Here is a 26675-nt window from a genome sequence, read left to right on the forward strand (position 1 = left end):
AAAACTGATTCATATCGAAATTAGTTGTCATATGTACCTTTACCAACTCTTCATTTCACCCTTCCTTCTTCTTTCTTATTTATAAATTATATCCAAATCCAAAATCATATATGTCTATTATATTTCTCTTTGTCTGCTTGTTTATCTGTCGCTCTTTCCGTTCCACCTTGTCTCTAAAATTGCTGAGCCGATATGACTTAATATCTTGTATGGACAGTTGTTATAATAAGTTGCAGCAAACTAAGTATTATGGTATCTGTCAGAGATTAATAGGGATTAGTATTAATGCAAAAAAGATGAGTAGAAATCTAACCATATTCAACCATCAATTTGGTATAAACCATACGTTCTAAGCCAATGACGATAATTTTAATGGACTAAAAAGTTTAGTTAAAATATTTTTAGAGAAATTTTCCACTATGAAATTTAATCGTGCCCAAAACATTAGCACAGTTTTACAAAATTAAATAAAATATATAGTGTATCGTAATGATCCCAGATCTCATTAAGTCATTCTGATAACCTGATAAAATCTAGGATCTAAAATCTCAACCTAATTGCATTTGTGTACTATTCAGCGTATATATATATATATATATATATATATATATATATACATCAATATATTTTTATATTACTCTGCAATTTTACATTAAACACATATTGATCAGTTTTAGATTACTTTTTATTCCTTTTCAAATTATATCTATCTATCTACATTTATTTATACATAAATACACTTTGTGTTCATATATATATATATATATATATATATATATATATATATATATATATATATATATATATTTATACATAAATACACTTTGTGTTCATATATATATATATATATTTATACATAAATACACTTTGTGTTCATATATATATATATATATATATTTATACATAAATACACTTTGTGTTCATATATATATATATATATATATATATTTATACATAAATACACTTTGTGTTCATATATATATATATATATATATATATATTTATACATAAATACACTTTGTGTTTATATATATATATATATATATATATATATAAACAAGGAATACATAATAAAGGTGAAGGGTTCCTTATTCCATGGAGTTTCAAAGAAAGACTCTTCTCCTCAGAGGAAAAAATGTTAACAAAAGGTAGACATAGATAAGTATCTATTTTTTGATGGTTAGCTCAATTTTTGAAGTTTATAGATAAAATGAAAGGGAATACTCAGCAAAGTTTCATTTCATCTATAAACTTATAATTTTCCTCCAATTTTCTTTCTGGAATGTTTTTAAAAATTGAGCTAACCAACAAAAATAGATACTTATCTATGCCTACCTTTTTGCTAACATTTTTTTCCTCTAAGGAGAAGAGCCTTATTTTGAAACTCCATGGAATAAGGAACCCTTTACCTTTATTTGGTATTCCTTGTTTGGAATAAAATATTGTAAATTTAATTCTACAAGATCCTGACCTTTTCTACTTTGTATATATATATGAACAATTAGAAAATAGAAGAGCGTACTTCCTTGTCCAGATATATTACCTACTTTGGAACCACGAGTATTTATGCATAATCGATTTATCGCTGTGTGGTTATATATTTCTTCTAATGGGATTCTTTGGTTATTACTTAAATGGAAGTACATAAAAGTGTAACATGTTGAGAAATGGTGAGTTCTATTGTCTAAAAAACAATCAAACTACGCGATAACAGCTGAGGAAAATACTTCCAGCCTTATATATATATATATATATATATATATATATATATATATATATATATATATATATATATATATATAGTTTTAAAGATAATAGGCGGAAGTTTCTCGAGAGCTCTTTCGGCTATCATCTCGTCAGGAGAAAATCGATAGCGTACAAAATAATATTGTGTCGAAAAATAAAGAGTTCTAATGGGGAACTTATTGAATGTGCCAAAAGTACGGGGATACTAAAATAAATTTATTAACGTTTAAAAACGATTAAAATATTGGCACAACGAGGGAAGAAAAAAAAAAGCGGGAAAAAAATTGAAAGTTCCCCTAAGAGAAACAATGCGTTTGATGTTTCTTTTTGCCGGCACAAAGAAGGTTGACGCACCGCGATAGAGACAGACTCCAAAATCTTTAAATGGTTTTTGGAGTCCGCTCTATGTAGCACCTCGAACCAATCTATTTTATATCTATCGGCACAGCACGGGTTGTCAACCAAATGCTGGCCAATAGCAGAGTCCAAGGCTGCAGAAGGAGGGAGACCACCAGGCCCCATCCTCCCTTGTCTGATCTTCGATGGAACATGCTGGTTTACACGAGTCAAAAGGTGCAACATAACCAGCATCGCACTGGCATTTGAATTGATATACAATATTACTATTTTGGATGTAAGGCAACCTATCCTTGCGAAAAGACGGAAAAGCAGGTCTCGTAGTATATACCAAACGCAAGGACACAGAAAAAAAAATATATATAGTGAAAAATGCCTTTATTTTTATATTCTTCCTAGTCGGTATGACTATTATCCGCAAAAATTAAATCGAATTAGATTTTGAACATGGTACAAACGATGAAACCGCCTGCTAGTTAAAATCAAATATCGATTTGTCAGGTGTATCTATATTTAGCTTTTACACTGATAATTTAACCAACTTGATTTTATATATTAGATAAAGATAGGTTAAGTTGTGTATCTGCTTGCTATATACTGGAAATTATGTCCTTTAATACCTTTTTTTCATAAATAAATACTTGCAGGGATAGATGGACAGAAATATATCGGTTCGATGGTATTAAAGTTAGTGGTTAATGGTGTGAATAGGGGGGGATAAAGAAATGGAAAATGATAGTGGACCCATGAGAAAAACATTTTTTCTTTCATTCCATCGAGCCAAGCCACAGGATGAAGCGTAACGAAGTAGAAAACTATGATGGTAAATCAATTTTTCAAGATGCAATTTTTTTTTTTTTTTTTTTTTTTTTTTTTTTTTTTTGATACTCTGCACATGTTGATATGCTTGTGCTAACAACATCTTGGATGTTAAATCATTAAAATGTCATGTTAGCAAATAAAACGGGAAAATAAATTGCTGGGAAAACACACACACATCATTCAAAAGTTAGTTTTATTGGATTTGCTGCTGGTTTTAATGCAGGTTTGAGGAAAAACGGTTATGAAAGGGAATAGGAGAGCGAGTGACACGAGAGGGGGCGTCAATAATTAAAAGTAGGTGAGGAATTAAGCGTATCATATCCTCTCCTTGGTTGCTATTATAAGTTGCTATGATTGCTACTCCTTGACAGAAGTTTGCTATCTCTTCAGTTAAGTGTTGTGCAGCTGTGTGCGCGTAAGTGACTTTTTAATCCAGCTTTATTCCTACATGAAAGTACACCTATGTAACATAAAAACTTTCCTTCTTGTAAGATGATCGCATGATAATCTTGTGAATCCTCGAAATGTCGTGTCAAGCCAGGTGCAGATCAGACCACAAATATAACAACTTAGCATTGTATAAAGTCGGTCACCTAAGTTCGCATGCATAGATCATGATTTTATTATCATTAGATCATTATGGTTGGATGTTACGATATTTAAAAAATAAATATTAACATTTCAACGATATTTCTCGCAGTTGAGAATGGCCGTGAGGTTAGTTCCTTGCTAATGGAGTCAGAGATGGCTTCATGGCCGGGTTCGAATCTCCTGACCGGTAGTAATCGTGTCACCCTACACTGATGATTCCAGAAAAGATGAAACACTAGTGTTGTGTAGGTATAAAAAATTATTATTGTAATATATATGTATATATATATATATATTCTAGCATTTCAACCCGGCGTTGCCCGGGAGTTTGGAGGTGTATGTTGAGCAAAAAAAAGAAAAAAAAAGCCGTCAATTTTTTTAACTTTGGCACCTATTATGACCCCCTTAACATTTATTGTTTTGGGCTCAAATCAAGTTATTAAGTTAGATCCATGTCCAAGGAACCTTTTTCTAAAATTTCAAGTGTTTAGACCCAAAATTGTCGGAAGAGTTTGGTAGAGTTCTCAAAGGTAAAATCGTTGAACTTTAACCCTTTAAAATCCAAATTTCTGTCCAAAAACCTATCACATAGATTTTCCCAAATCTCAGTACCCTGTATATCAAATTTCGAGTCTGTAGACTTAAAATTGACAGAGTTATTGCACAGGAAAATGTAAACACACACACGTTCACTTTTATATATATACTAGCATGGGTGCCCGGCGTTGCCCGGGTCTTTGGAGGTGTATGCTGAGAAAAAAAAACAAAAAAAAACGATAAATAAAAAGGTGTTGATGGCAACAAAATGTGTATTTCATTTTACGTTACAATTGTTTCCATGTCCAGTCGACAATTTCAAACATTATATCGTTTGAAAATTTTCAAAAACCAGCATTTCTTCAGACTTTATGAATAAAAACACTTGACAATAGAGCATTTTTGAAGAGAAAGAAAAAGAAAGAAAAAAGGGAAAATTCCCTTAACGGAAAAAGCATGTGAGAAACATTTACCTTTGCGGTAACTATGGAAAAGCCCATTTAAATATTAATATATCACCTAATTTTCGTATCCTTATTTAAGAACAGAGTTATGAGAAGTTTCCACAGGAAACCCTTAGCCATTTAAAAAAAATTTTTTGTATATCCCATTCGTTGAGTTCCTAAATTAGATCTCGCTGTTTCTTCATTTCCCATAATTTATTTTTTATAAAAAATTTTTTTTTAATTTTTATTTCTATATTCATAATATAGTCGTAACAACCATGCATTAACGTTACGGTTAATTTTAGTTTCATATTAGTGGCAAGTAATGTTTACAGATTATCGTTATTTTAGTACCTATATATAAGACCATTTTAGGTTTAATGTTTAATTGAATATGAGAATAAAGAAAAAGACGGTATTATATATATAAATCCTTGTACAACATTTCGAGTAAGGGATTTTAATCTATTTATTATTATTTAATGTTTTAGAATTCATTGTCATTCTAATTAAATATGTTTTCATATCATTACTAAAAACAATTGCGAAGGGAGATAATCCAATTATGTTGTTAATTGCTAATAGTTAATTATGTTGGAAAAGAGGTCGATTTTATTTCCTATAACAGCTAAAGGTAGATAATTCAGGCGTTTGATGTTTTCGGTCTAGTGATTACTAGAAAGCGTCTATGATTTAATAATTAATTTAATCAAACAGATCCAGAACGTGCTACGATAGCTTATTTAACATATTAAAGATGAAAATTATGTTTTTAATCTTAAAAATTGATTTTTACCCATGTGTTTAACCCACATCTGTTATTAATCACTTACGCTGCTCATGTCTTCAAAGCCAGAGTTATAATTCATGTGTTGTATTCTTGGGTATCTAAATAATATAATATATATCCTCTCATTATTATTCTGACAGGAAAAAACAACCAATAGCTACAAATTGTTTAATTAATTATGGGAAATAAAGAAACAGCGAGATCTAATTTAGGAACTCAACGAATGGGATATATAAAAAAAATTTTTTAAATGGCTAAGGGTTTTCTGTGGAAACTTCTCATAACTCTGTTCTTAAATAAGGATACGAAAATTAGGTGATATATTAATATTTAAATAAGCTTTTCCATAGTTACCGCAAAGGTAAATGTTTCTCACATGCTTTTTCCGTTAAGGGAATTTTCCCTTTTTTCTTTCTCTTCAAAAATGCTCTATTATCAAAAGTATTTTTATTCATAAAGTCTGAAGAAATGCTGGTTTTTGAAAATTTTCAAACGATATAATGTTTGAAATTGTCGACTGGACATGGAAACATTGTAACGTAAAATAGAATACACTTTTTGTTGCCATCAACACCTTTTTTGAAGCCTTGATTTTGCTTACACAGTATATTAATGCTCAATTATGAAATATGATAATTTTGTGGCTTACTCTTTAAGTCAACTCTTTTTGGCTTAAAACTTATTGGTATATGAAAATTTACTGGATTACACGAACTCAGTATATTTACACACAAGTCTATATATATATTTGTATGTACAAGATTCAATCATAAACTTTAGATCACAGCTGCTAGGTATAAGGATGGATAACGTTGGCTATATTTATTTTATTTTAGTTTTATTCAAAAGGAATAAGACGGTGATGGAATTTTAGCAATAGGTATTAGACATCAATTAATAAATATTCCTGAAATTTCAGCTGTGTTGAAGTATCGTAAAGGTTTTTTTATGGAAGCTAAATGTGAACACAATGTCCTATTTGAAATTTCAAATATTTTAAAGTTGCATTGAATTTGATTTCTAGTCATTAGGTACTATATAAGAATTTCCTGAATTTCAATTTCTTTTTAAAACTGCCAATGTGCACATTTACAAGTATTTGTATATAAACATTTAAAAAAACAAACAAAAAAACCACCAAGATGAATTAACGTCAAGTTTATATGAATACATTTGTTCCTCCTTTGTGGATTTCTCTATGAGTGGAAGTAACGGTTTTCACTTAGCATAAAGCACATTTCTTATCAATTAGAATTAAGTTCTCTTGGTAATCAGTGATGTAAACAAATGTAAAAAAATATATTAAAACCTCCCTTTCTTTAATGGACAATATTGCTGATTACTGGACAAGAAATCGTGATATGAAGAAACAGCCTTTACTAAAATATAGTCAGATAGAGTTTTAAAAACACTATAATGACTTGTCAAGTCGAATCATCTCATCACTAAATGCACCAATAAAGGGGGCGGGCCTTAAAAATATATGTTCTTGTCTCTAAATAGATAATCAGTTTTATTAATTTCTAACCACTTGTTTTCCTATTTCGAGAAGATATAAATGTGACTATTTTTTTTTTATCTTAATTCACTATCCTCAACATTTGTGCCTTAATAGTTAGGAATCTATCATTTTTTTTTTCAAAGACGTCAACCGATCAGCCACCCTTAATAGAAATAGAAGATTAGTTCCCTGATACCGTAATTAACTTTCACCTTGATTAGTTATTTGTGATTCTTCACCTTGGCAACCAATCTTTATTGTAATGATGTGGGAGAGATAGTGAGAGAGGAGTCCAATATTTTTTATGCAAGGGAAGGGCTAGAGGTAACGGTTCAAGTTTGCTTTTTTTTATATTTTTTGTCTACTTAAAATTCCTGACAGCTATTTGATAAGGAAAAATAAGAAATAATAAATCAAGGAAAATAGGCATCGGTGATGCAGAAGAAGAGATAGACTCGCTAGATTTCTTCTGTGAAAAAGAGGTTTTCTTACAATATTAGACCACTTTATCTAGATGACCCAGTAGATACTGATCAAATACTAGCTTGCAATCCAGTAGAAACCTATAAAACCACAAACAACTGTGGTAAACAAATATTGACGGTAAATCAGAAGAACAGGTGACTTTAAATCCACAGCAAACAGTATTAGATAAAAAAAAATGCATTTTTATGAACATGTTTCGCTTTTTAAACCGGAATTCCTGTTTTAGTAAACAATAAGTTATGAAATTGATATGAAAGAAAATATGTTTTGCATACATTTTATTTTGAAAAATTTTTTTTTACAAAAATTAGTAATACTTGATTACTTTTTTATATAAAATAATAAAATATTGTTTTACTATATTTGAATCTTTTTAAATATTATAAAAAATATATTACTTCACGAAATATTTATTAATTTCGTTAGTTTTTAGAAAAGTCGAAAATTTATTTCAGAAAAATAGAAGAAAATGTTTTTGTATAATTAAAATGTATTATTTTATCGATAAATTTGAAAATTGTATTCCATAAAAATTCTGTTTAACCAGTCTCTTACTCGATTATTGTGTGTGATTGCTAAGGCTGTGACAACAGCATATTCTTTTCACTGTTTTGATTCTCGAGTATATATCCGACACAGTTAGACACAATTAATCAACCGAGAACCACATCATAAGATACTGATGGATACACGCTTGAGAGTCAAGACAATGAAAAAATATGCTGTTGTCATAGCCGTAGTGATTACTATGTTGTTGTTTTTTTACATAAAGTAAATAATTATTATTTCTAGTCAATTATTTATGATTAATATCGATCTGTATTCTTAAAAAGAATTTATAATAAAAAATTTTTTTTTCTTATACAAATATAGCAATTATTGAATAAATACTGAAAACTTCATTAAAATTGAATAATTCTATGATTTATATATATATTTTAAAGATTAATTTTTTTTTTAACACGTAGGTTTCTAGTAACGTCCTGTTGTATAGATCGGGTATATGGGGCCAAAGTACCAGCACTGAAGCAGCTACAGTTGCTAGGTGAATAACGGCACAGATTGATAACCTGGATGTGCCAAGTTCAAATACAGTTTGTTTTACAGAAAACTTTCACTTAGGGATGTTGGCAACCTTCCCTCTCATAAATACTAGATGTCTTTCTAGAAAGAATTCAGTATTCCGACATATTTCTCGAGACATTTCATTGTTGCATTAGTTCCTCTAAACAGTGATAGATGATTTGGCGTCCCCGATGAAACATCTTTCAACATATATTATGTATTATAATATATTAGCGGGGGTACCCGGCGTTGCCCGAGTGTTTGTTTCCGGGACGGGGGGGGGGGGGGGGAGTTTTAAAAAATGTTATGGTAGGTAAGTAGGAAGGATCAAACCCGGAGTCATGAGTAAAAGTAGGAAAATAAAGTGTGAAAAAAAACAAAAAAAAAAAAACATCTGCAACGTTAACAGTTCGGCCACCAAGAAAAGTCCATTCCAGTTGTTTAGGAAAAAAAAAAAAAAAAAAAAACGACTACGGTAGGTCGGCGCGAACGTGAAAATATAATGTGAATTGTCCAGCACGCTAACCACTACGTCACAGAGCACTGCAGCTTAGTTTAGTGATTTTAAATAACTTCACATGAAAGAACTACGAAGCCAAACCGGTGTTCTCTTCTCAACTGTTCCTTGTGAACGATCCCCAAACGGTGTTAAGTGGTGGCAGGGGGGAGGAGGAATTTATTAGAGAGAAAATATTTTACCACTTCCATTGATCTTAACCGATTTTGGCCGTGACTTCTCAGCAGAAAAAGTATAGAAATCTAAGATTATCGAGGAATTTGAAAAATAATAAGCCTATAACACACCTCAGATATTGTTCTGTCGTTTGTGCATATTATATTTGCATGAAATATCTTGATTTTTAATCCTATTAATGTCAAAATCAGACGGGAAAAAATGAGTTCATTTTATTTATATAGCGATAATATGCAATATTATTTTTTATTATTCTTTATTAACATTTTATATGAAAAGAAGTGGAACAATGTAAACAACTCTTACTTTTTTTATTGTGAAATATTTATTTCTTGTGACTTAACTTTCTTTTTTATGTGAAACATTCTTAAATATAAATAAACATTTTTTTTTCACAGCAAAAGTATCATTCTTACGCCAAACTATTACTACTACCATTAATAATAATTCGTTTAAGAATGTGATAAGTTTCTTCAGTTAAAATATCTGTTGGAAGCTGTTTCGTTGAGGACGCCAACTCATCTATCACCGGCTAGAAAACAAGGGAGGTAATGCAACAATGAAATATCTCGAGAAATATACCGGAATGCCAAGAATTCTAACTAGAAAGATATGGGGGAAACGAATGCCAACATTAATTATTTGATTCATTTAAAATGAATGAATAATGTTCAGCACCAATAACACCAGCACTGTTCACAACTCTTATTAACTTTCTTCTGCAATTATTAAATAATTGCACAACATTGTCTTCATTAGTTAACTGCCCTTGGCCTTGGATCAAAGTGTAGCATCTGTTCTTCAGATGCTGCATTTCAATTTCTTGTTCTCTGTCAGTGGAGGAGAAATCCTTCACGACTGAGACAATTTTTATTTTTGTTCCTTTTCTCCACGTTAAAAAACGACCCTGGTGTCTAACTCTGCCCCGTGGGGAGGCATTGTAAATAGGAACATTGTCTGCTTTGTGTCTGATTATTTTATGCCCTAATCAACACATTTCTGCTTAGCTAACATTCCCATCCATCATCATATTCGGTTTAAAATCTGTTGCATATGTTGCCATGTTTTTTTAAGTTAGTTCGAAAATCAACTTCTATCTCTGTCCAGGTATTTATTAATACATCTTTCTCACAAATTCTTCCTTATCACTTCCTTCATGTTTCCTTGACCTTTATCTGTTAACTGACCCCCAAATGTTTCACATGCACTAACCCAGGAACTCTCATCGATTCTTCTAATATGACCAAACCAAAGAAGTCGCCTGTTCTCCATACATCTTGCTATCCTGCCCAGATTTCATCTCCCAAACCAACATGTCTCTGGACAAGTCTTCATTTATACCTCTTTATCTCAAATCAATCTGCATCACTTCCTTTTTGTCTTCTCCTTCCAACTAACATCAACATTTCTACATATAGAAATCCAAGGACTCTGATCCATTCTTTCAATGTGACTAAACTAACAAAGTCTCCTTTAATGCAGACATCTCAGATAACACATTCATCATATCTTTCTCATTCCCTTTAATACATATGGTAAAATAGGTAAGGTAAAATACCTGCTTTTTTTTTTTTTTTTTTTTGGTTGGTTTTAAAAAAATGTATCAAAAATTACTAATCGATAAAAATGCAAACGTTTAAACTTTTCGGTTGATGTAACTCCTAACACTTTTTAGGTGTATCATGTTGAACTCAGGAATCTTTCAGTCAAATTCGGAAATCGGCACAGAATTTTGAACTGAACCCATCATTTAATCCACAGAGTTAGTATGCTCTTGTTCCATCAGCTATGACTTACTAAAACACAGTTGTACTTTGAGTGTCCTCCGTATTGAGGATTGAATCTTCAACCTTTAGAAGAGTGTAACTTAAAACTGAATTTTACCAAATACTTTATCCGCTATGCCATGAGTCCTTTCAGACCTGATCATAACTGACAGAACGAGAGCATATTACCTCCATAGATTGAATAAAGGATTCCATTCGTAATTCTGTGTTGATTCTCGGCAGAAAGATTCTCAAGTTCGACAATATACACCTGAAGAAGGTCGGAGGTTACATCGACCGAGACGTTGGAAAAATAGGACTCAAGTTGAGAATAGTAGCCCAAAGAATCTAAAATAATACGAATAACCAATCCTCATCTCAAAATTTCTGAAACGTAATATGAAAACAATGCAACTTCTATTATCCTGATATTTCATGAATAAAATATTTTTAGATTCAAAATATTTTTCTTCGTTTATAAAAGAGATTTATGCAGACGAACCAGAAAAAAAAAATCCTGAAAAGCAACTGTTATAAAAATAATGAATCGCATGGATCGTGTTTGGCACACATCATTTAAAGGTTGACGTGTCTATCATTCGGTAGATTTATTCTGCAATAAAAACGCAAAAAAGTATATAAAAAAGAAAAACTACAAATTATTTCACTATGAAAAAAAATGCCTTTTTTTTTTAGACTTACTTGACAGGAGAGTTCGCTTTCGAAACTAAAGACATAATAATAAAGCAGATAAATTTGAAAACAAATATTGCATGTTTGCAGCTAAAAATACACTGGAAACTTTCTTTTCCAGTCAATAAAGTTAACTTGACTGAATCTGTTGAAGAGACGGAGGAAGAGAATGGCATCTTTATTGAAATATTACATTCCATTTTTTTATTTTTATTATTATTATTTGTTAAATTTTTTGTGCATCAATCTTTCGATTTTGAAACTGGACACAGAGTTGGGTTGTGTGTGTACGCGTTTACTTGTGAGTATATTTTCGTAAAGGGAAAGGGGATTTCCGCTTTAGGATGCGAGTGGCTCACTTTTCACAATAAATGGCACGCATCCACTAGAAATAACAGATCGAGTTCAAATAGGAAACAAATCATAAATATGGAAATTGATTTTCATTTTGATTGCCAATTCAAATACAAATGATGAATGAGATGATTAGAACAGATATACCGGGTTAAGTGACACCCACATCTTAGTACTGGATGATTTTTCAGAGATAAGACATCTATCAGCATATATATATATATATATATATATATATATATATATATATATATATATATAGAGAGAGAGAGAGAGAGAGAGAGAGAGAGAGAGAGAGAGAGAGAGAGAGAGACAGACAGACAGACAGACAGACAGACAGACAGAGGGGGAGGGGGCAAGAAACAAAACAAGTTATGTGTTCGATCAACGTTTCGTCTTTATTGGGAGACTTCCTCTGGGTGAATGAAATTAAGAAAACAAAACACCTCTACAAATATTTGAAAATATATTTTTGATGCAATGAAATGCATGACTCTGTTCCATTTCAGAAACGAAAAAAGTCGTTGGAAATTAAAAAAAAAAAAAAGGGGGGCGCATAGCGTTGTGAAAGAGAGTAAGGTTTTTTTTTTTTAAATCTAACACTCAACGCTATGCCCCCCCCCTCCTTTTTTTTAATTCGCAACATTTTTCGTTTCTGAAATGGAACAGGGTCATACATTACATTGCATCAAAAATATATTTTCAAATATTTGCACTGGTGTTTTGCTTTCTTAATTTTATTCATCCAGAGGAAGTCTCGCAGTAAAGACGAAACGTTGATGAACACATAACTTGTTTTTGTTTTTTTTTCTTTTCCTTTTTTATCTCTCTCTTTCGTCGGAATATTCTTCCCATTATTCTCATCATGTATGTATGTATGTATGTATGTATGTATGTATGCTTTTTAAAAGTATATACTCCTTATAAACTAAAAAATAAATATAATTATGAACTGATGTTTTTGTGGCAACTGGGTTGTATCGCCTGAATATATGTATTCGCCTGAATTCAGCGTTTAATAGTTCTTAATTCACTTCATTCCCTTCAATGGCAATTGTTTAGTGACCCTGGGGTAGAGGTTCAGAAAATGGAGCAAAAGGTAGCTTTGTGGCTGTGTTCGAATCTCATGACCAGCAGAAATTGTAAGCACGAAACACTAGTGTTTATAAATATAAATGAATAATTATTATTTAATTATAATTATCAAGCCCCTTTAAGAATACTTAAGGATGGCCACTGTCAGCAGAATTACAACTAACATCTATGCAATGTTCACGACTTCCGCTCGTTCGAATACTCTCGGTTGTTGTTGCATTCGCCTGAATTCGGCGTTTAATAGTTCTTGATTCCCTTCGTTCACATAACAATTGTTCGGTGGCCCTGACGTAGAGGTTTAGCAAATGGAGCAAAGGGTGGCTTTGTGGTTTGGTTGTTTTATGTTTTACGGCATATCAACCCTTTCCAGGTTATTTAATGCCGAATCCAGTTATTTTGAAGAACAATTTTTTAATAGAGTATATTTATTTTTTTCAAGTTGGTTTCTATTTAACCCACAGTTGGGACCCTAACAGATACTACCAGTCTGCGGTGGCTTTGTAGCTGGGTGTGAATTTCATGACAGGCACTGATGATTGCGTAAGCATTAAACACTAGCGTCTGTAGGTATGAATGAATAATCATCATTTTATATATATATATATATATATATATATAGCCAGAAATGTTTATGAGGAGGAATTTACTAATTAAGATTCCAAAACCAAATATAAATATAGTTATTTATATCTTAATCCCAACCAAATGAAAAAGCTCAATACATTCACTGAGGGTAGTAGAGCTTAGGATAAATAATAATTCTGCTAACAATTTTTCCTCTGATGAGAAGAAATAGAATTCTTTGAAACTCTGCGGATTAAGAAACACCCAGCTTTGGAGTATTCTGCCGAATAATAAAAACTTTTGTAAAATTCTGCTTTACAAATTTGTTTTACACACACACATATATATATATATATATATATATATATATATATATATATATATATATATATATATATATATATGATAGACTCTCCCGTCGATTTCGACGTATGAGCGTCTCCAAAAAATTAATTTCAGTTTTGGGGTTTCAGTCTTTCATGAGACTTGCGCCCCGCTAGTGATTTGCAGATGCGACCACAAGCCATGCACGAATATGTATTCAACACTGAATAAATTAGTTTCTGGGAGAAATGAATTAGAACTACTTTTTTTCTTATTCTTTAAAATATGGGCCAATGTTTAACAAAATAAAATGGCTATTCATCATAAAATATTGTTTTTGTAGGATGAAACATATCGTTGATAAATATCGAGCATCTGACTGATTTTACTTTATTTATAGATAATAACAGGAAAAATAGGAACTTAAGGCTTTAACTGCATAATCTTAAAAAAAAAAAAAAAAAATTTCAAATGGATAAATGGATCTAACTTTGAAATAGGAAGATCCAAGGTGCAGGTTATTTCATTAATACATAAAAAGGGTTTCGCATGGGAGACTACGCTTTTTTTTTTTTTTTTTTTTTTTTTTTTTTGCTATTTAACACTATTGTTCTTTTATTCTTGTTTAAGTGATATCAATAAAATAGAAACGTCTTACTAGAAGACTTGAATCTTTTTTGAAGGCTGAGGTTTTTCACCCTGACAATTGTCCAACTACACTTAGAAGAACAAAGATCAAAGATAAACGCACGAATCAGATTTATCCATCTTCAAAGGAAACAAAAAATCGTTTGACTCTCTCTTTCATTTCAACCGTGACCAGTTTCTTCATTATACAGTTCTGTTGCAAAATATCATGAATCCTCGATGAACATCTCTTTTTACACACATATAAAGTTGAGTTTAATTTTTTTGTCGCAATGACATTAATATTACTACTTTATCTATTTAAAAATTATTAAAACAAACTCCTCAAAATACTCAGTCAAGGATATGTGAGCAACTTCATAATGGTTAACTAATTTGCATATTCCTTTGAAAAACAAACTTTAATAATTATTTATTTTTATGGGTTTTATTAGAGCAATGGTTTCATTTAACTATTATGCTTAGTTCTATTTATGCATATTTTCTATATTGTACATTATTGCGTTGCAGTTAGGATGAAAAAGTTCTAGCACACACAAACACGCTATATATATATATATATATATATATATATATATATATATATATATATATATATATATATATATATACGTTTTATTTTTTATTGCCGTATCTTTCTGTTAAGTTACATTATTGTTTCAGCTGCACGGCTGTTTTTGGCCATTTGTAGCTTCCTCAGACTTTTATAGAAAGTAAAAGTCTGAGGAAGCTACAGACGGCCAAAAAACGGCCGGGTAGCTGAAACAATAATGTAACTTAACAGAAAGATACGGTAATAAAAATAAAACGCATATTTGCTCTACAACAGTATTGAGCACTTTTTTCAGTTTTTATTAATTACCATTTCTACTAAATATATATATATATATATATATATATATATATATATATATATATATATATAGATAGATAGATAGATAGAAAGGGTGAGAAATTATTAATTGTGAAATTATCTATCAAGTTTTTATAGGAGGAAAAAAGATCGTTGGTATTTGTAACCATTTTTTTTTAAATTTAAAACATCATAAAAAATATCCTTTAAAAATTGGTTACAAATACAAACAATCTCTTAGATTAAAAAAAAATAATATCCTTATCAAAAAAGTTTGTGCACCGCGAGGCCTCCTTATAGCTTAAAAAAAAACGGTATGGAAACACTCCCTGACAAAGGTTCACAAACTATATTTACTTCTATAAGCTAGTTAAAAGTTGGTATCTTCTTCCCCCCCACACACACACTTATGCTGATGAGTCGACGATATCCAAAAATATTTTACTTATTTCCCGATGGTTTTATTCGTAAATATCGAATGAATAAAAGGATATCATTTCCGAAACGGTCGTACATGTAAATATGATTTTGATCCTCCTATGAAAACATGATTGATAATTTCACAATTATCAATCTCTCACCCTTTCTATTTATATAGCTCCAGATAATTACACCTATTGAGCTTATCATAACTGCAATACTCTGAGCACAGCACCTTTAAATATATTTTACTGAGACTTTGCACTTTTAGACCCTGTCTATTATAATCTATAATATGTGTGTGTGTGTGTGTGTGTGTGTTTCATTGAAGGGCAGAGACAACTCTTTTTTGTCTCTCTTACAATCCATTTTTTCTTTTTGACGGACTACTTTCTGAACATTTTGTTCGAATGTAAAAAGAATTTTGCCGTATTTGCGAACGTTTTCTACCTCCATAAATCGTCCTCAGTTGAGTGATAATAAAAAATAAAAAATGAAATAGTGAGTTGAATGGAACGACGATTAAAATCGTTTAAGATAATTAAAAAGCATTTAAGCGTACCATCCGTTTCGTATCAAGCCTGGTTAATGGTTGGATTTTTTAATGCGTCTTTCCATTCAAATCACTATTTCATTTTTATATTTTTTATCACTCGCTTGAGGACGATCTTCGAAGGTCGAAAACGTTCGCGAATAGGGCAAATTTCTTTTTATGCTCGAACAGAATGTTCGGAAACTAGTCAGTCAAAAAGAAAAAATGGATTATAAGAGAAACAAACAAGAGTTGTGTTAGGGTTTGTGTTCCTTGATAGAAGCGCTGGTTGAGTTTGAATAAAATAAATACCTATTAGATGTGTTTAAAGCCAAAACAACGCATTATTACAAAATAAACAGATATTTATTTTGTTTAAAATTTATATTGAAATTCATAAATATATTTCGAAGATACACTTCATCTTCAGTATGTCTTTCTTTTTTTTATGCTATGTTGTTGTTGGAGCACAGAATCAGTAGAAGTCAGTTTTTTGTTTTTACGGTAGTCTTTTAAAATGTCGGAACGGTGCGTTGGTCACGCGGAATTCACGTTAGGGTTTGTGTTCCTTGATAGAAGCGCTGGTTGAGTTTTAATAAAATAAATAAATTGAAGCCAAACATATCTAATACGTATTTATTTTAAACAAGAGTTGTCTTTGCTATTCAATGAAACGTGCATAAAGGAGAAAATGCTGTCCAAGTATACTTTATATATATATATATATATATATATATATTTAGTAAGATGATTGATAATTTATAATTAAAATTAAAAATCGGTTTCATAAGGAGGAACAAAACGATCGTACAATTTATTGATTTTGTTTTGTTCCTCCTTATGAAACAGATTTTTAATTTTAAATTTTAATTATAAATTATCAATCATCTTATTAAATATTAAAATAGCTTTAGGATATATATGCCTATCGAGCTTATTATCTACATTACAACGAGCACTGTTTTTCTTGTATTTTAATTACATTAGTGATTTTACTATTACATTAAAATACACTCTGCTCTTTAGACTGCTGTTCTAATCTCCTTTAAATATATAACAATAGGAATGGAAAATGAAGTCACAAAAACTATATATTGGGAAATATAGATTGGTTCATTTATTCAATGAGAGTATACAAACATTTAGTTAGGGGATAGAGAGAACTCTTTATGCCCAGGCATTTCGAAGCCTAATGCTTCTCATCAGAAGAGTAGAGAAGATGCTAGATAACATAATGGGGATGCAACGTCTAGCGTGGGATTCATCAGGAACAAAATAAATCAATAAAATTATAGATGATGTTGGGGGGGAGTTATATCGAATTCTAAGATAAAGGAGGAACGTATTATATAGTGTGTAATGGAAAAAGGTGTGTAGGGTCTCTATCATAGTCTTAAATGTATATAGTATGTGTTTAAGCTCCAATGAAACTTGTTGAGCTTTATATTATCCCGATAATCTTCTTCTAACTCACAAGCTATATATATATATATATATATATATATATATATATACTAGAAGATGTACTCAGCGTTGTCCGGTATTGAACGTAATGTTAAATTCCTTCTTTAAAAAAAATGAAGTAAAACAATGAAATAAACTGAGACATGTGCATGCAAGTATTATCTTATTTCTAAACAGTTCACTTCTTGTAAGGTAAAAAAATTAAAAAAAATACTCGAGCTGAGATCGAAACCAAAACCTAAAGACTGTGAGTCAAGTACAATAATCACTAAGCCAGCTTGACACGTTCTTTAAGAAGTGTTTTCAAACCAACTTATTCTTAACAAAAGTAATCTGTCATGTGCACATTTGTGAAACAGTTAGCAAACAGATAAAAATCCGATGACCCCCCCCCTCCACACACACGTACCAATTTTGCAATTTTAACCCCTTAGTAGCCCTTTTCTTCTGGATGAAAACCATTTAAAATTTTTCCACGTATAGGTTGAGAAATGTCCTCACACATACATTCTCACTTTTATAGATATAATATGTATATAAGGAAGTGTTAGTTTGCTTGAAGCGTGGGTTTTTAAGAAGATTGGTAGCAATGTGGCATACCGGTATGATAAAGTGATGTGACATGACGTATGAGCAAAAAACAGACAACCGAACACATCATTCAAGTCACATAACTACGTATATCTATTTATATTTTCAAAAGATCTTTCATATATATAAGGTAGTAAATATAGAAATAATTTTAGATATACCTGGGATAGTATGTATTTGATAATTTCCAGAGTATACCTCTCTTTTTCAAAAGACAAGCAAACCAAAAGTATGCTATAAAACTGAAATTATATATTATATACACATATGCATATATATGTGTGTGTGTGTGCTTATATATATGTGTATGTGTGTGTGTGTGTGTATATATATATATATATATATATATATATATATATATATATATGTATATATATACATATGCGTTTTATTTTTTATTACTGTATCTTTCTGTTAAGTAACATTATTGTTTCGGCTACACGGCCGTTTTTTTTTGGCAGTCTGTAGCGTCCTCAGACTTTTACAGAAACCTTACAAATTCTGTAAAAATCTGAGGACGCTACAGACGGCCAAAAAAACGGCCGTGTAGCCGAAACAATAATGTTACTTAACAGAAAGATACGGTAATAAAAAATAAAACGCATATTTGCTCTACAACAGTATTGAGCACTCTCTTCAGTCTTTATTAATTACCATCTCCACTAAACTATATATATATAGCGAATAAATGACAAAAGACTATATTCCATTGTTCATGATTTATTCCTTTAATTCAGTTGACACTTACAATTCTTGACAGTATCTGTTTCATAGCCCAAAATCAATCACTTAATTATTATATCAATTATTATATCAAGCAGTATATATATATATATATATATATATATATATATATATATATAAAAACAAGAAAGTGTTAATTTATTTTTCTTTATATTCTATGGAATACCATAATCATATGGGCTTTTTTTCTCTGCATTTCTTATCGTTATGTGGAAGTTCTTAAAAGGAAACCATAATGGTGACGTTCTGTGTATCTTTTGCTACAAGCAAACCTCTCTTCAGGAATAAAAGTATGTGCTATGAATGCAGAATTGTATAAAGGAAGACGTTAATACTGTATCAATTGGGAAGATATTTTGGTGGATTTGATCTTTTTGTCTTGTCCTTTGGCAGAAATTCTTCCCATTATAGTTGATGGAAATACTTTCTAACACGCCTCCCACCACCTCAATTCAAAAAACAAAATACAATGACAATAAACATAAAAGTACAATGACAATAATAAACTAACGTAATAGAAACGCTTCGTATCTGAATTCCTAAACAAAGAAATAAACTCTGATGGTTTGATGCAGAAGCGAAGGGCTGCAAAGCGAGAACGAAGATTGTATTGTGTCGCATCTTCCATTTATCAAGGGAGATAATTAGAAGAATTACCTTTTCCTTATTTATTCTTTTGGCTTTTAGAAAAAATGAATAAGTACGGATACAAGGATTTGTTTCTTCTTTAAAATCTTCTAAAATTATTCTACTCTTCATTGAAAATTCAATGTCCAATAGTTTATTTTATATATGTAACGTTACACACGGGATCCACATGTTTTATGCAGTCTACGTCGTAAGGAACATAAAACAAGTAATAATTCGACTCCTTTTTTTTTTCTTTAATAACGACATTTATTTCCGAGTACTTTTCCCAAATAAAACGTGATTATGAACGTGCTCGTCTTCTCTGATGCCTGTCGTTTCAAACATGCTCACGAATGTACCAAACATGATCGTCGGTCTGTACACATGCTCTTTTCATAGTCTTTTTCATTGCACACACCTCAGCATTTGCATACATGAGTCTGCACCCTGTTATATTTAGATTAACTGGCCCGATTGGCATAATGGTAAGAATGTTTGCTAATGGGCTGGGAGACGGGAGGTCAATCCTCACTCAAGTCACCAAAGACATAAAAAGTGGTACTTGATGACCCCTTGTTTTGTTTTTGTTTTTGTTTTGTTTGCGTTCACCCCTTACAAAGCATATCGCCATTTAGACGTAAGGGGCTACTATTTGGGGCCATGTCTAGGAAAGATTACCAAGATATTTGTTTATGTTACATTTAAACTTCTGCATATCAGTACAACAAGGGAAGCAGGCAGCAGGAAGGGAATTCCAAAGTCTAGCTGTTCGAGGGAAGAAACTATTAGAATAGAAAGCTTTCTGGCATTTAGGGACATCAACAGTGAAGGGGTGAGATTTTATTGCTAAGCGGGTTTGTCGTGGATATGTACATCGAGGGGTTACAAGTGAAACAAGTTCATCAGAACACATTCCATTAAAATATTTGTAAAACAGGCAGTGATGCAACATTGCAGTGATGGGACAGGGTCTGGAGCTTAGTTGATAACGTGGAACCGATTAGATTGACAACTTTTTTTGGACCCTATCTAAGAGGGAGAGACTAGTGGTAGATGCACCAGCCCAAATGTAGCAACAATACTCTATGCATGGACGAATGGTGGCCTGGGAGAGGTACAGGATACTCTCAGCTGTGAGTAGTCTTCTAGCTCGATAGAGGGACCCCACCTTCTTTGCAGCAGCCTTGGCAATGTCCTTTATGCATTTGTTCCAGTTCATATTGCCAGTGATTGTTAGGTCAAAGAATTAAGAACTCATTATTATAAGGGTGGATCAAGAACAAGTGGAGTAATGTATTGGTATCGTCCCCGACACCTAAGTGTAGGAGCTAATGAAAAGAGAACCTTTGGCTCGCCCCTGACTATAGTTGGCGATTTAGCTTCTTTTTTTTCTAGATTCCTAGTAGGTCATCGCTTGTGGCTAAAATTATTTTCTTATAGAGAGTATTTACTAACTGTATGTGAGATGATTATAATATTAAAGTGTACTTTCATTGGATACTGCAGGAAATTATCCTGATCTCCTTTAATACAGAGGAAAAGTCCTACCTTATAGAAGAGCCTTTGCTACTAGAATACTACATTCCTTACTCATGGGTCGCAGAAGTCATCTTTGGCAGAACAGAGGTTGAGCTTGAAAGACTGGATGTAGACTTCTAGAGTTGGGTTCCATAAGACGCGTGCAAGGTGAGTGATATTTACACATTTATTATTAAGCAGAAGGAGAAACTTATTGATTTGATGTTTACTCGACATATCTCCTTTTAGAGAGGGTTAATCAGTAAGGGAGAGAACTAGAACATTACATTCTCCATTTAAGGGATCTAGCATTGTATTCTTAGTATCACCGTGGTTTGAACATTCAACATTCAAATGAATGTCACTTCGAACTGAATTTTACTTTGTACTTTCTTCGTCACGGGTTTTTGAGAAAAAACTTATAGTGTAACGGTTAAAGTACTAATTATAATACAAATTATAAATCTTCATTTCATAAAATTAAGAAACATGGCAACTTTTTTTACTTTAATTCATCCATACTCACACTGTCATTGCGAATTTGGAGCCATATGCATCGGGGCATCCTGAGTGGGGAGTCGTGCAGCAAGATGTTTGCTCACAATACATTTAAATTAAGAGTTTTTTTATTTTTTAACTAAAAAAAGAGTTTTTTTTTAACTAAATTTTCCTCCCTCCTTTCGCCGTTCCTTTGACATTAACGGTTTTTTAATACCAGGTATACTTGAATCTATTTTGTCAGTCATTTTTGGCGAATATCGGTTCATGTTCCAAAAAATGAAAAATTGTATTTCCAATCAATTTCAATATATTAATATTTAATTCTGATCAATATTTCATGATTGATTAGTCATAAAAAATGAAATTTATCTGCCCAAAAATGGAGATATTTTCTTACAAAAAATAAAAGAAACCACCAGGAGGGTGGGAAATAAATTTCAAAATTTATTAAGAAAAAATATCAAGATTTCTCATGACAAAATCGATTTTTTTATAACATAAATAACATATTTTTTAAATGATATATTTTTTTAAATATATTTTTTTAAATAATATATACTTATTTATTGAATTGTTCTTCCAAAATTGTAAAAATTTTCTTACCAGAAGTTAAGAGAAAAGTTACAATAGGAAGATGGCAATGAGTAAAACCAAAATTAAACTAAAAAGAAATCCCGGGAAACACCAGCTCGGGACAGTTAGTTTAGAATAAAGAAGACATTTCTATGAATATGTTTTAAAGTCCATGAAAAATTTGGTAGATCGAACGACACAATGAATGATTGTAGCTCTTTAAAACTACTTTTCTGCATCAAAGATAGTCTTTTGCATGACTAACCATTAATAAAATGAAACCAATATGATTTCTATCACATAAATTACAGCTTGATTTTTTCCGTCAATTTATTCTCCGAAAGGAAGTTAGCCAATTCAAGGCAATTACACCAGAAAATGAAATTAGCTGAATAAAATACAGAGGAAAAAATCAAACACTCTCTAATTAAATTCTGCATTTCTATATGAAAACTATTAAACTGTATTTCATACTTGTAATTTTAATTTCAAGAGTTAAGCATTTGATTTTCACTGCAATTTGTTGTTTTCATGTTGGTGTTTGCAGATGCGACCAATCAATTTAATACGAGGCTTTGTCTGCTCGTATGTTAGTTCATCTTTCATACTTAAGTTTGAAATATTTTGATGGTCTATCACACTTAAGTTTGGAATAGAATTTTCGTTTGTCACGCTTAAGTTTAAATTTTTGTCAATCTCTCGTGCTTAAGTTTGAAATACAATTTGTGTTGGTCTATCACACGTAAGTTTGAAATGCAATTTTTCTTGGTCTGTCACACTTAAGTTTGAAATACAATTTCCGTTTGTCTACCATATTTAAGTATGAAATTTTGCTAATGTCTCAAGTTTGAAATAGAATTTTTGTCAGACACATTTTAATTTTGAAATAGAATCTTCACAAGCATACTTTTGTCTATGAAAGGCTCAGTCTACACGTTGGTCTGTCAAGCTTTAGTTTGAAATAGATTCCTCATACCTAAATGTGCAGATTAAATAGACAGATATATTTTCGGTTTCAACTATCTCTATAAGAAACTCCGTCCGTACATCGGTCTGCCATTCGATTTATCATGCTTTACCTACAAACAACATTTTCGTTTGTCTGTCACACTTAGGCTTAAAATAGAATTCTTTGCTGCGTCCACAAATCTACGTAAGAGCCTATGTGTGCTTGTTTGTTTGTCCACGTTTTGGTAAGAAATAGTGTTTTCATTATAATAAATAAATATAAGAAATAAAAAAAATATAAGAAATAGTGTTGAATGGACGTACGTTATCATACTTCAATTTGAAATAGAATTTTTTTTGGTCTGTCACATTTAACTTGTATTGTCATTAGTTTGTAATAATTTAGTTTACAACTGCATTTTCATTGGTCTATCACACTTCAGATTGAAATTGCATTTTCATTATTAAGCGTGCTGATTAAATGGACATATCTTAAGAATGGCTCTATTCTCGCCTGATTATCAGCTCATTTAGCTTTTCCAAAGAGTCTAAGAAGTTTGGGAAAAAACAATGTCATTATTGACATAAGTGGAATTCACATTATTATGATAGATAACTTCGATATTGGATTTTGGTTCAAACTGATTTAACCCTCATTGTTTTGATTTATGTTGTACGTTGAGCTTAGACCTGCGGGTTTGAGCCTTAGACCTCATCTCAGCTATACTTTGTCATACTAAAATTGGATCTGTGCATTCACTCTAAAACTGAGGATGTTGTCTCAAGCGTAATTGAATCCTATGGCCACGAGCTGTCCATGCTGGTCCAATTAACCTTCAGCTTTGGCCGATTGTTCATACAACATGTGTTGTTGACTTTTCGATTTGCTATCTGGCAATATCCGATAAGTTGATGGCTTATTCATACAAATCAGAATTCTGAGTCAGCTGGACCTCCACCTTTGGCTGTAGCGCTATCGCATGTCTCTGTTTGCAGCCCGTGGCGGGGAAAGAACGCTTCGCTTCTCTAATGAGAGTCGTGTAAACTTTTGCATCGATTTCAGCGAAAATGGAAATAATGTACGTGTTAGCTTCATTCCTTGTTTGCTCTGTACTTTACAACACTTCTGGCAGTTACGTTCATTATGAAATAATGATGCCAAATCCTTGACAAGTTCCTCTTTCTGTGATAGACTGAAAGGCTAAAATAATTGGCTTTTCATCATCTTTTATCTTTTATGCAGCATTTATTATGCTTTAATAGAAAAATTTACGTATTGCCGTTTTTGGAGCTCATCAAGCTTGAGTAAACATAGCAGGTAAAGTAAGTATCTGTAATGATGCTGGTCGTAACAGATCTGCTGAGAAAGAGAGAAAAAATAACGAAATACCAAGGCCTCACATACGATATGAAAATCAACTGGAATCCTATGATCTCAATCCTTACAGTAAAGCAACCGGACTCATAAAAAAAAAAAAAATTAAAAACTACGAGGTGAATATATCTGCTGCGCCAAGTGCAAGAAAATGCAAAAAAAATTGCACTCAAATCAACGGTTAGAATCTTAAAAAGATCTCTCGGTTGGAGTGACTGAAATAATAGTAAGTGAATGTCTGTCATCTGGTAGAATGCCCCATCCCCAGCAAAATCAAAATAAGAAAATTAAAACAAAAATGAGTAAATAAAAATCCAAAGTTATTTAAAAACTCTATAATAAAGAATTTCTGTATATGTATCGCTATCAAATGATGGCCTCATAGCAGTGAACAGCAAAAATAGAGAAAAAAAGAAAGCATTTTATATTTATATGGCGTAGAAAACGTATTCTTCTGAAATGTATTCGGTGACCGTGTCCATGTTTTCATTTGTTAATGCATTTGTGGAACCAATGTTAAAAATAAAGTGTGAAGATTCCAATTCCGTGAAAGAAAATCCTATTTCAATATAGATATGCTTAAACATAGCGCAAAGAAGAAGTATTCTTGTAAAGTTTGTGTTTCATGATTTGCAGCAACATATTTAAAGTTACACAGACAAATTCACAATGATTGCAAGGAACTTAATGCCTACTCAAGAAAACTACTGAAGAGGACCTGAATGCCTACTGGACACTGTCTTCGTGTGTGTAGGATCTCTCTATGGAGGCGTTTGTCCAGACAACCTGGCATGAGGGTACTTTTCCTTACAAGTAAACCCCTAATCAAATATTCAATATGACTTAGTATCTGAAGGCAAATAAATTATACGAGTGTTGGTGCATTTTCTTTAAGTGATTTATTCAATAGTAACAGCACTAAACTGGATATTAAATTAAATTAATTTATAATTTTATATGCAAAAAGTCATAGATTTCATTGAGTTTACAAAAAAAAAAAAAAAAAGATCTGTTCAAAAAATATCCAGACTGAGACTGTCTCCAACAACATTGCTGAATAAAATTTAAGTATGAATACTTTTCGAACAGATCTTGTACTTCAGAAAAAGTTGTTTTTTTTTTTCAGTCATTTTACTCTCAACCTTGTTGAAATACTTTTTGAATACTTAATACTTTTTGAATACACCAAGGTTTAGATGGATGTAAGCTCCTACCTTCTTCGAACTTGCGAAAGAACACAAAAATTTATTTAATCCATGAAATTATATTGTTTTCGTTCAAACTTGAGAATTTTTATGTCGGACTTTAAAATATATAGAGAATTTCTACCTAGTTGACGAAATGAGAATAATCTACTCTTATGGATTAAATAAAGGATTCAGTTTAAAATTCTGTACAGGTTCTTGCATTCTGCATGAAAGTTTCCAAGTCTGAAATGGTGCCCCTGAAGATGAAGCCATAACGTTACATCGGCCATATGACGTAACCATCTTGAGGAGCGATACTGCTCCCCATTGTGTGTACGGGAAACCTGTCATACCAAAACGTAAAAATAACCATCAAGATAAGAAAAGTAGTCATTTTCCTCAAATTAAATGCATATTCAATCTTGACTATTTTGACTCTTGAAAAAGCCTGTATAAGATGGTGAAAGGTTGAGCTTCTAGGTCTTTCCATCTCCATTTTTAAAACCCTATTCCATCTAGAGACTTTTTTTTAATCACATCTGGCATTCAATGTAAATACCCCCGACTAACCAGACAATAAGCAAAATCCCATCCCTTCACTGTAGAGTTCCCTAGATGCCGAAATCCTTTTATTATAATGGTTTCTTTTCTGAAACTGATAGACTTTGGAATTTCCTCCTTGGTTCCGTGACTGTACTAACATGCAGAAATTCAAATGTAATATGAATAGATATCTCGCTGCTCAACTCCCTACATAGTGTACCTGTAGACATGCTCTCAAATAGCAGCATCCTTATCTTTTTTATTTTTTTATTTTTTACTCTTATCCACCCCAAACAAGACATGTTGTCACTTGGACG

At 31.6% G+C, this 26675-nt stretch overlaps 2 protein-coding genes across 4 annotated transcripts in view; one reads left to right on the plus strand and one right to left on the minus strand.

Annotated features, from left to right (window-relative positions):
* LOC145284447 (uncharacterized) overlaps window positions 1–26675 on the plus strand; it is a 120260-nt gene that overhangs the window by 87745 nt on the left and 5840 nt on the right. The window contains exon 1 of one of the 3 annotated variants that reach the window (XM_080133268.1): window positions 21262–21399. The exons of the other annotated variants lie outside the window; for them this stretch is intronic. The gene's annotated coding sequence lies outside the window, so the exon portion shown is untranslated. Of the gene's footprint in view, window positions 1–21261; window positions 21400–26675 lie in introns of those variants that run through there. 3 annotated transcript variants of the gene reach the window in all.
* Window positions 1–26675, minus strand: part of LOC145284444 (RAB11-binding protein RELCH homolog) — a 2006047-nt gene that overhangs the window by 35924 nt on the left and 1943448 nt on the right. The gene's annotated exons all lie outside the window — the stretch shown is intronic.

This window comes from Euprymna scolopes, chromosome 9, assembly GCF_053919585.1.
Source record: "Euprymna scolopes isolate OS-2025 chromosome 9, ASM5391958v1, whole genome shotgun sequence".
In the NCBI taxonomy this organism is placed as follows: Eukaryota; Metazoa; Mollusca; class Cephalopoda; order Sepiida; family Sepiolidae; genus Euprymna; species Euprymna scolopes.